The sequence below is a fragment of the Lipotes vexillifer genome, unplaced genomic scaffold (assembly GCF_000442215.2).
Source record: "Lipotes vexillifer unplaced genomic scaffold, Lipotes_vexillifer_v1.1 scaffold612, whole genome shotgun sequence".
In the NCBI taxonomy this organism is placed as follows: domain Eukaryota; kingdom Metazoa; phylum Chordata; class Mammalia; order Artiodactyla; family Lipotidae; genus Lipotes; species Lipotes vexillifer.
The window spans coordinates 422,427-434,189 of NW_006784340.1; positions in this window are offsets into that span (position 1 = coordinate 422,427).

Here is an 11,763-nt window from a genome sequence, read left to right on the forward strand (position 1 = left end):
AAAGAGTGTCAGGGCTGTCACAGCAGGCTCCTTTGTCCCTGGGAAACTTTCCTGTTTCTCCCTCTGAAAACAGCTCTGTAAGGCGGGAGGGTTCAAAGCAGCAGACACCTCCCACCTTCCTTCACGCTTATAAGGCCTGAAGAGAGGTTCTTCCCTGAACCTAAGAAATGATCTCCACTGCCCTGCCTGCCCCACTCCCTCCCCAAGTAACATGTATAGAATATAGTCTCTGCTCCACTGGGCACTCCGTCATGGACAATCTTTAGCAACTTCTGATTCCTTCTGCTCAAGAACTATTGTTGGAGGGTGGGAGTAGACAAGGGGTCTCAGCCAAGGGTATCATCTCTGATCTGCTATGGTCTGGATTTTTCCTCCTTGAGGTTCTACTGATTGTCTTCTCTCTGTCTCCCCTGCAATATCCCAAATCTCAGGGCTGCTTATGCACTTAAAGTTCACATTTTATTCTTCTCTTTGTCACTTTCTTTCTTCACAGATGGGAACCTACAGATGTGCTCTAAAAATCTGAGCTGCTATTAAACATATTACAGGTAGATTTGTCCCCTGTTTGCAAGATGCTGCAGCTCTGGTCTCTACCCTGAGCGGGCAGGGGTCAGTGTTATGGACTGAAGGTCTGAGTTCCCCCCATATTCATATGTTAAAACCCTCTCCCCAATATGATGGTTTGAGGAGGTGGAGCCTTTGGGAAATAACTAGGACTAGCTGAGGTCATGAGGGTGGAGCCCTCATGAATGGGATTAGTGTCCTTATAGGAGTCCTGAGGAATTTTATTCTTCTCTCTGCTCTCCACCAACTGAAGATACAATACAATGAGAAGTTGGCCGTCTGCAACCCCCAGAGCACTCTCACCAGAGCCAGACCATGCTGGCACCCTGACCTCAGACTTCCAGCATCCAGAAACATGAGAAATAAATAAACAAAGCCTGTGGTACTTTGCTATACCAGTGCAAACAGACTGAAAATTCAGCAATCTCTTTTAGTCACTGTGCTATGGGTGTGGGGGAGGGTGGGAGATATCTTTATTCTGACATGAAGACATGAAGAGTTATTCCCTGATTGAAGTCTGAGCTGAGAGCAGGTTTTCCCCCAGAAAGGCAGACACAGTGATACCATGACACTTCCTACACAGCACCACCAAACACAGCTGGTACCTACAGCTCAAGGTGCATTTCTGTTGACGCCTCATGTACTATGTCATGGTGGTTTTGAAAACTTATTTTAGTTTCTGTCACTGGCATTTTAATCTCTATGTCCAAATCTGGGAGATGAAGAAGGTCGCTCATTCAATTGACCGCAGAGCTCAGGCAGTAACCAGGGTCTTCGGTTATCTTTCAACACGTGCATATAGTTTGCATATTGAAGATGCAAGAATATTTCCCAAGCCCAGAAAGAAGTTTGTGCATTCCCGTTTTCCTTGAAATATAATTCTCAGTTTACCTTTTACTATCTCACTCTTAATAAAGGCATGGGCTCAGATAAATATTTCTCTGCTTCAAGAAAAATAACATAAAAAGTACAAATATCAGTAAATGAAAACTGGCACTGAATAGGAAAAACTCACTTCCGTATGTTTCTCCATTCCTCTCACACTACTGCCACACTCACAACACTCCTGACACCAGAGGTGTGAGTCTTCCCCTGACACCAAGCCACCAGCTGGGTGTCCTATAAGCCAGTTTAATTCTGACACTAAGCAGAGTTATCACAGACCCCACAGGTTAAGGTCTCCATCCCATGAGACTGCCCCCCATTTCAGATGCTAATCTCAAGTAGAAGGTCCCTGGGTTACCCACAAGTTCTACCCAACTTGGCTAGAAATCAGCTTCACATGACCTCGCCTTGGATTTGACTGTTTGTTAGAAGAACTCACAGAACTTGGGGAAACACTTCTTTACATTTACCAGTTAACTATTTAACAAAGAATGTGATAAAGGATACAGATGAACAGCCAGATGAAGAGAAACTTAGGGCAAGGTCTAGAAGGGTCCCAAGCACAGGAGCTTCTGTCTCCATGGAGATGGGGTCCACCACCTTCCCAGCCTGTGGTTGTGTTCACCAACCAGAAGCCCCCCAAACACCGTATTTTTGGGATTTGTTATGGAGGCTTCATCACACATACGTAATCCATCATTAACTCCATTTCCAGCCCCTCTCCCCTCTCTGGAGAATGGAGGGTAGGGCTGAAAGTTCCAAGCTTCTCATCATGGCTTGGTCTTTCTCGTGACCCACTCCTATCCAGGAGCCCACCCAGAGTCACCTCATTAGAACTAAAGACACTGATGTCACCCAGGAAATTCCAAGGGATTTAGGAGCCCTGTGTCAGATACCAGGGTCAAAGCCCAAATGTTAGAACCAAAAAACAATCCTAGTGCTCTTATCACTTAGGAAATTGCAAGAGTTTTAGGAGTTCTCTGCCAGGAACTGGGGGCAGAGAACAATCTATACTTTTTTTTCTACTATCTCACAAGCACTCAACCTTGTAGTCAGGATCGTGGTAGGGAATGATTGGAACTATGGCACCCTGTGTGTGTGTGTGGGTTGGTTGCTAGCCAGTTCCAGCTGATCTTTGTCATACAAGGAATGTGAAATGTCCCTATTCTTAAATTTTGGCTCAAATTTTGTAGAAATACTGTGTAGTCCAAACTAAACATGACTGCAGGCCAGATCTAGTCTTTGGGCTACCAGTTTGGAGCCTGTGATGGGGAATGATAACATCTGGGAAGAAGAGAGGTGCCAGTGTTATAAAGAGAGCAGCAGGCCACCAGGTTCATTCTGCAATTGTTACAGGAGAGACTAGCTGGAACCTCTCAGAATCTCAAGTGCTGAAATTCACCTGAATTACTATTTTTCCTTGAGGAATGAATCACACATATTATGAAGAACAACGTGTGGCTTTCATCACTCTCTAGCTTTAGCACACAGGAAAGAATTGTATTCTCTCCATTGGTCCACGGAGAAAAAGATTCAGAGAACATTGTTTTTCTTGGTTTGAATTAGAAATTCTGATTTGGAAGTAGCTAGATGATGAGAAGAAGTTGAGGGGGTCGCTAGTGGTTTTTTTCACCTGCGTGTAGGAGAGGGCAAGCGCACTACAGTGATTGTATGGTGAAGGAACATGGTGGGGTGGAAATGGAAAAAGGTGTTCAATTATATGGATGTTTGCAAATATCCATGAGACCGGTATTGGTTTTGGGAAGACAGCAGTGAGTGGTCTTGAAGCAGAATCTTATTTCCCTGCCCAGGAATTGGAGCTGCATAGCCTGGATGAAAACCAGGAATCCTAGCTGCCAGTCTACCAGGGGCTAGAGGCTAGAAGCAAAGTTGCCCTGCCTCTTGCTCCTGTTGTAACAAGAATGTTTCAAGGAGGCAAAAACTGCAAAAACAAGTACAAAGTTTATTATTAGAGACTCAGCACAAGGTATGGGAGAGCACACAGAGAAACAGTGATTTATTTAAGACAGAAGCAAGGCAGAAATACACACCCAGAGAGGAGTGCGGGCATCCTGAATGAGGAGAGGTGATTTAAAATCACTTATATGGGGCAGTTCTTCTGTGTCTTTGTTCTCCTCTGGCCAATTATCTCTCTTCTTTCCCACATCTGTCCTGTCTTAGGGCCCTCCTGATATGCATGTGCATTTTTTCCCAAGATGGATCCCACCTCAAAGGCTAATGGGAGGTTGACAACACATATTATGGGATGACACTCCCTCCCTTTTGATCCCACCTCAAAGGCTAATGGGAGGTTGACAACACATATTATGGGATGACACTCCCTCCCTTTTGATCCCTGAGAAACCTTCCTACCCATGTGTAGTTGGGGAGGTTTCCTTGACCTCAGGAGGGATAGATGTTGTCGTTTTATCTCTTTACTCTAGCAGAGCTCAGCTCACTAACTTTGTACTTGGAGTGCTCAGGGAAAACAAAGCTCCAATTTACTCTGCTTGACGAACCCCAGCTGCTCAGCCCAGCAGCCCATCTACCTCCTACCTCAATATCAAGTAGCCAAAACATCTGGATGAGTCACTGAAACTGTCAGCCATTGGACACATGCCTGACATATGAACACTGTAAGGGTGCTATTTCCACTTACTGATGGAAAGGCACCAGCTTTTCTCTTTCTTGATTCTTTCACTTAACGAAGGAACCCAGAGTCACTCAAATTAGTATTCCTGGACTATAAATGAGGCTGTTCTATTCCTTTCATAGCTCTGGGTACACCATTTTCTTACTGGTCCCCTAAACTAAGTACCATCCTAGGGGCTGTATCAGAACAAATGTGCAACTCCCATGCTATCTATAACTGAATAGGTTACACACTGAGAAAGCTGGCACCTTGTTTGCAATGGCCCTAATAATTAGCAATGTCCAAGATTACATAAAAATGCATAGAAAGAAAACCCTGATTAAATAATGAAGTGGGACGTGAACACAAGTAAGTACAACCTGTGTGATTTATTGGGCAGAAAAAGGCAATCTGATTGCCCTCAAATGCATAAAAAATGATGCTAATGGTTTTATCAAGCTTGGCAAACAAAATAAAACTTGATCTGTCAGTGGATCTATCGCTTTAATTAATAGACATGATAATTCTTAATTAGACTGTCAATTTTCTGTAAGTAAATGAGTATTGGAATATTACTTGCCTTCTTTAATTTCCCAGATCTGTATTCTTGGAGTCATATTTGAGCCATCTCCATCTCTAAAAATATCAAGATACCAAGGCCTGCTAATTGTCACCTTCATATGCTTTTCAAATCTACCCTTCCCTCCTCAGTCTCTCAGCATTAGCCCAGGGCTTCCGAAATTTCAACTATATTGACTAATCTCTGGGATTATTTCATTAAAATATATATTGTGGTGCAGATCCTGTTGGTCCAGGGACTGTGCTTTGAGTAGCAAGGCCTTAGCCTCTGCTTTCCTCCCCACCCTACCCTCAATTTTAACCTCATATTGGCTCTGCAGGTCAGTCTCTCCCTTCCAGCCCTTCCAACAACCCCTGGCAGATAAATGTTTCTTAAGTACTGCCCTGGTAATTTCAGTAAGGGACCAGTTAACTTCCCTTAGAGGGAAAAAGCCCCAGGCCCCCCCAAAAGTTGAGCCTTGAGTAGTGACTCTTCTGGAAGAAGCCTGGAAGTAAACCTGGCAGTTCTCTCCTAAACCCTATTCTCTGTACAGTCTTTCTGGTTGTGACCTCTGCTGTCAGTATCACCCCAGTCCCAAAGGATCCTCTGCTGTCACCTTAAAACCCTCACCTAGGAATGGCCCAAAGTCCTTTTTCTTAGTCATACTCAGCACAGAAAGGAAGTAGTGGTAAAGATTCTAAAGAACACTGCGGTCATCAGATTCAAGTATCTGATCTTAAGGCATACACGCCAGCCCCAAAGCCTATTTAAATTTTCTCAGAAGATGATCTGACTTTCCGACTCCGACTTCCATTACGATGAACATCATCTTATTTCTAGTGTCCTGGGCACAGTTTCCCCAACAACTAGACCCAGATATTTGCCTTCCAGGTACACTATACTTTCCACTAAGTTCTGCCTTCCAGCTGGGGGTATTTCATGGCCAGACCAAATGGCAGACACAAGACATCTCATCCTTTCTCAGCCAGCTTTGCCCACATAGAAGCATTTTGTGATCCAGGTGAGACCCATCTCTCTGTTTACAGAAAATGATTTTGTCCACATATATAGAATGGCTATAACAACTCCTTAGCCCTAAAATCTCTGGTACATACATAAAACACAAATTATCCAACATTAATCAGGGCCAATTTATCCATTAGGCATAGCAGGCACAGTGCCTAAGACCCATGATACTTTTAAGGGCCCATGAAAAATTTTAAATTTTACTTTCTTTTAAAATCGTAAGAAAAAATAGCTATAATAATATGAATATAATACTAAATGCAGCCTGGATTATATTCTTCTTAATACTGATATAGTCATAAAATATAATGTTTAATATTTTTATGAAGAAAGAGACCCACAAAGGCAAAAGTCCGAGGGCCCATGTAAGTCACAATGCGGCACTGACTGTGATAGGAAGAGTGGGCCTTTGAATTTATCCAAAGCCCTCTGGCTGGCTGTCAAGGTCTTCCACAGCCTGGTCTCAGTCTGCATGGGCAGCTCATTGCTAATTTTCCTCTGCTTGGGTCCTCTGTGCTAGCCATGCTTGTCCTTTTCCCACTGTTGTGTGGGCAAGGGCCCCAGGTCAAGTTTTGTTAATGTCTTTATTCATCTCTTTTTCTGCATTTGGAAAGCTCTTCACCTTACTAATACAGAACCTACCCATTTCAACCCCGCTTTCTGTCAGCAGGCCTTCCCCCACTACAACTGCCCCTGTGGATCTATATTCTAACCTACAGCACATTTCATTTACTATACGTGCCAGAATACAGACAACCCTGGATGGGAAGCAGTCACTCACGTTCCCAAATGAGAAACTGCCCCCAAGCTAGAACAAAAAGAGTGATGTAGATGAAATAGTCAAACATCAGCTTAACATGTTTAAGCTATTCATTTAAGCATACAGAAGTTTTTAAAATAGCTTTTTATATAAAATCATATCTTGATTTAGAAATACTGCCTTTTGGTCTTATATTTCATGAGACAGTATTATTTAGACTCTCATCACAACCTAAGTTCTTAGTCATCACTAGGGTACATTTTGAGTCACCAGTCACAGTGTCCAGATGACATCATCTTTGCTTCCAGCTAAGCTCTTTACTTCCAAAAAAGTCCTTCTTGAAATTCTTTATGGAGTTCTTGGTAGAAAATTGGTTCCAAGCTTTGAGAAGTTGTTCACATGACAGTAGGGCTGTTTGTGATTCCCTCAATGTAATCACTGAATTGCTTTTTAAAAATGATCTTGTTTTAAAGTAGCTGCTTTATAATGACAGCCAATATTTGCAACTGAGAGGTCTTAACCTTCAGAATAATTACTACATTTTCATTATATCTCTGCATTCTTTTTGTTGTTGTTGTTTTTTCGGTACACGGGCCTCTCACTGTTGTGGCCTCTCCCGTTACGGAGCACAGGCTCCAGACACGTAGGCTCAGCGGCCATGGCTCACGGGCCTAGCCGTTCCACGGCATGTGGGATCTTCCTGGACTGGGGCACGAACCCGTGTCCCCTGCATTGGCAGGCGGACTCTCAACCACTGCTCCACCAGGGAAGCCCCTCTGAATTCTTTTAAAAACACTTTCATCCCTTGATATCTATAAATCTCAAACTAATAATGATTGGAGTGGTTTCAGGTAAATATATTGTTTCCCTTTAATACTTTATTGTTCAAAATGAAATCATTGAACCAGAGCCCCATGAGATAGACTTATAAGGACTAGAATTTAAGGCCACTCACTCCTTTTCTGAAATATAATTTAGGGGATGAAATTTTGCTCTGTATTTGAGTCTATATGTGTGTCCTGACATCTGTTTGGCATGAGTTGTTAATTGTTTCAATGTGTCAATCTTTTTTCTTTCCCCCCCAGATAGATTGCTATTTTCCACTTTTTATGGTAGAAATTCTTAAACATATACAAAAAGTAGAGATGCTACTATAATGAACCAAATGTACCAATTAACTCAGCTTCAACAATGTTTAATACACTGCATATCCAGTCTCATTTCACTTGTAACCACACCCAGTCCCCCCACCCTGATTATTCTGAGGCAAATTCCAGACATTATATCACTTCATCTGTTAATATCTTAAAAAAAAATACACAACACTATTTCCAAACCTAAAAAATTCACACTAATTTCTTAAATATAATCTATATCCAGTGTTTCAAATTTTGTTTTACATACTGTTTTTACACTTTACTTACTTCATTTTGGATCAAAATAATGTCCGTACATTGTGATTGCTTGATTTGCCTCATCCCTTTTAACTTATAGATTTCCTCTAACATTTCTCTTTTATTTTTTCTTCTTGCACTCTTTTTGTTGAAGTAACTTGAGTTGTCTGATTTGAAGTTTCCCACAGTCTGAATTTTGCTGATTGCATCCCTGTGGTGTTATTAGTGCATTTCTCTATGTCTTGTATTTCCCATAAAGGTGTAGTCAGTTCAGGAAACTTGATCAGATTTACTCTCAAGTAATTAATTTTTTTTTTTTTTTTTTTTGCAAAACTACACCATTGGTGGTGCTGTGTATTTCTCCTGGGAAGTATGCAATGTCTGCTGTCTCCCTTTTTGTGATGTAATCAACACTTAATGATCACTGCCTAGGTCCAGTAATTCAAATGGTAGTATTCTAACTCTATCATGCATTCTTTATTTATTAGCTGCAATTTTTTTTATAAAGAGAAACTTCCAATATCAACTCTTCGCTTTTTTTTTTTTTTGCCTAGTAAATTCAGGATTGAACATTTGATTCTTTATTTGCCAGTTTAAAAAATAATAAAGCAGTTCTCTATCATCTTCAAAGGGATTCAATAAGGTGACTGGATGGTTTTTAAGTACCATAATGAACTTGTGTATTTAAACATATCTGAGGGTTTTAATTCATTATTAGTGCTTAATTTGCTCCATCCTTGACCACAGGTTGCCTGTTTAGTATGGCATCTGTCTTTTTAACACAATGCTGTTAGTCTTTAGAGGTATCTTGCTTTACGGCATGACAAAGTGCAATAGGCTCATTTGTATGTGGAAATGTACAATGTTGCTGATTGGAATTAGCCATTTCTCCAAGATGTCAGAGTCTGGGTGCTAGGGCTACCCATTGGCAATGCATTGGTCACTGTTGTTTGGTCTTTTCAGTGGACAGATATAAGAAGTATACATTTCTTTTAAATCAATTTTATTGATATATACAATAAAATTCACACGTTTTAAGTGTACAGGTGAAGACTTTTGACAAAGTTTACACCTATGCAAGCAGCACTTAAATCAAGATGTAGAAAATCTCCATCACTCTGGGAAATTACCTTATGCTGCTGGGTAAATCCCCTCCCTCCTTCTCTCAGGCTATGGCCGATCTAACTTAACGCCACTATACATTGGTTTTGACTCCTATGGAAGTTCATATAAATGCAGTTAACTATGCAGTATGTACTCTTTTTGAGTCCGACTTCTTTTGTTCAGCATATTTTTGAGGTTCATCCATGATGTGTATATCAATAATTCATTCATTTTTATTGCTGAGTAGTGCCCGAATTTATAAATATATTGTAATTATCTATTCATTCACTGTTGGATATGTTTGATTTGTTCCCAGTTTGGAGCTATTATGAATAAAGCTATAAATATATGCATACAAATCTATTATTGAGTATATACTTTCATTTCCCTTTAATAAATGCCATTTGCAGCAACATGGATGGACCTAGAGATTATCATACTAATGAAGTGAGTTAGACAGAGAAAGACAAATACCACATGATGATTCCACTTATATGTGGAATCTAAAATACGACACAAATGAACTTATCTACAAAACAGAAACAGACTCACAGACATAGAGAATAGACTTGGGGTTGCTGGTGGGGAGGGGAGGGAAGGACTGGGAGTCTGGGGTTAGCAGATGCAAACTATTATATATAGAATGGATAAACAACAAGGTTCTACTGTATAGCACAGGGAACTATATCCAGTATCCTGTAATAAACCATAATGGAGAAGAATATGAAAAAGAATATATGTTTGTATAACTGAATCACTTTGCTGTACACCAGAAGCTAACACAACATTGTAAATCAATTTCAACAAAAATAAATAAACATCTAAGAATACAATTGCTGGATTATTTGGTACATGTATAAAGTTTAACTTCATTAGAAACTGTCAAAATGTTTCCAATGTAGTTGTGCTACTTAACACTCCCAATATCAAATGTAGGGACAATTCCAGCTGCTCCACATCCCTGCCCATAGTTGATACTATCATAATTTTTCACTTTAGCCATTGTACTTAGCATGAAGTGAAACTTCACTGTGGTTTTAATTTACATTTCTTTTATGAACACTTTACCATGGTCATATATATGTTTTTATGTCTGTGTGTGAACTGTTTAAGGTTTTTGACCTTTTCTTTTTAATTGATGAACTAATTTGTTAATTTATTCAATAATGTGCCAGCACTGCGTTGGGCATGACAGAGAGTAGAAAAAAGTTATTTTGTGTGAATCATCAGATCACATCATTTTCCTACTTAAAGTTGACCATATTAGAATCAAAAGCAGACAACAACACCTGGAATAAAAGCAATCTTTTTTTTTAAATTACACTTGTTTTGACTTGATCATTTTTTTTTTTTTTTTTTTTTTTTTTGCTGTTCGCGCTCAATCTTATTATTTTTTATTTTATGCATAATGCATATGTCCTGTCAAAAAATGTTTATCCTATCCCACATTCACAAAGGTTTTTATCCTATGTTTTCTTCTAAAAGTTGTATAATTTTACTCTTATGCTTTGATGTATGATGCATTTTGAATAAATTTGTGTGTATGGTGTTATGTAGAGGTGAAAGGTCATTATTTTTCCTTTTAGAGATCCAGCTGTTCCAGCAGCATTTGTTAGACTATCTTTTCCACTATTGAATTGCATTAATCCTTTTTCAAAAATCAACTGACCATAGATTTTTTGGTCTATAACTGGACTCTCTATTTTGTTTCATTGATCCGCCTTTACATCTCTTTACACTGTCTTGATAACTGAGGTTTTACAGTTAAGTCTTGAAATCATTTGGTGTAAGTTCTCTGTATTAGGGTTCAACCATAGAGATAGAATCACTTGAAGGTTATATATAACTAATAGGAGATTTATCACTGGGATTTGATTGTGTGCAGTTGTGGTACTTGGTTAAACAATCTCTGTAGGACTGTTGTCTTGGTGTCAAATACTGGAGCTTGGAGTCCGCGCAGCAGGCACTCAGGGACGGAAGACAGAGGTAAAGAAATGGAGAGCCAGACAAGCTGGAACTCAGGAGTGTGAGCCCTGGGCCAGTCCTCACTGCCTAGGATCTCGAGGAAGTGTGCGTCCTGCAAGAGAAGCTGGTATCCTTTGTCACAGAGTGAAACCCACACCTGGCCCAGGACATATAAGAATCTGGGAGAAGGTTCAGGCCTGGCTGCTGCCATGCCAACCACACATGTCAGCAGGTAAAGGACAAGGCACATCAACTACAAGAACACCTGCCCCCACCTTCCCACAGCCTACTGCTTCATTTCCGCCCTCCAATCTCACAGACAAAAGAAGTCTCTCCAGGTCCTGGAGACACACAAAGAGGGGAATTCTGGGAAACATAGTTCAGCCTAGCCAAGTTGACACATTACAAAGCCCCCATCATCCAATTTTGTTATCTTCCAAAGTTGTTTTGCCTATTGTGCATTTTCATATACACTTTAGAATAAGCTTGTTATTATGTTTAAAAACAAAAACTGCTGGTTTCCAATTGGGATTGCACTGACTCTGTAGAACAGTTTAGGGACACTGGCCTTCCCAGCAATGCTGAGCCTTCCAATTCACAAATATGGTAGGCACCTCAATTTATTTAGATCTTTCTTATTATTCTCAACAATGTTTAGTAGTTTTCAATGTAAAGATTTTGCACATCTTTAAATAAATTTATCCCTTAGTAATTTATGACTTGATGCTATTCCAAATATTGTAAATAATACATTTAAAATTCTATTTTCCAACTTTTTGTTGCTAGCATATAGAAATTCAGTTGACCTTCTATCGTAAAACGTTGATAAACTCACTTATTACTTCTACTTTTTTGTTTAATAGCTTGCTTAAGA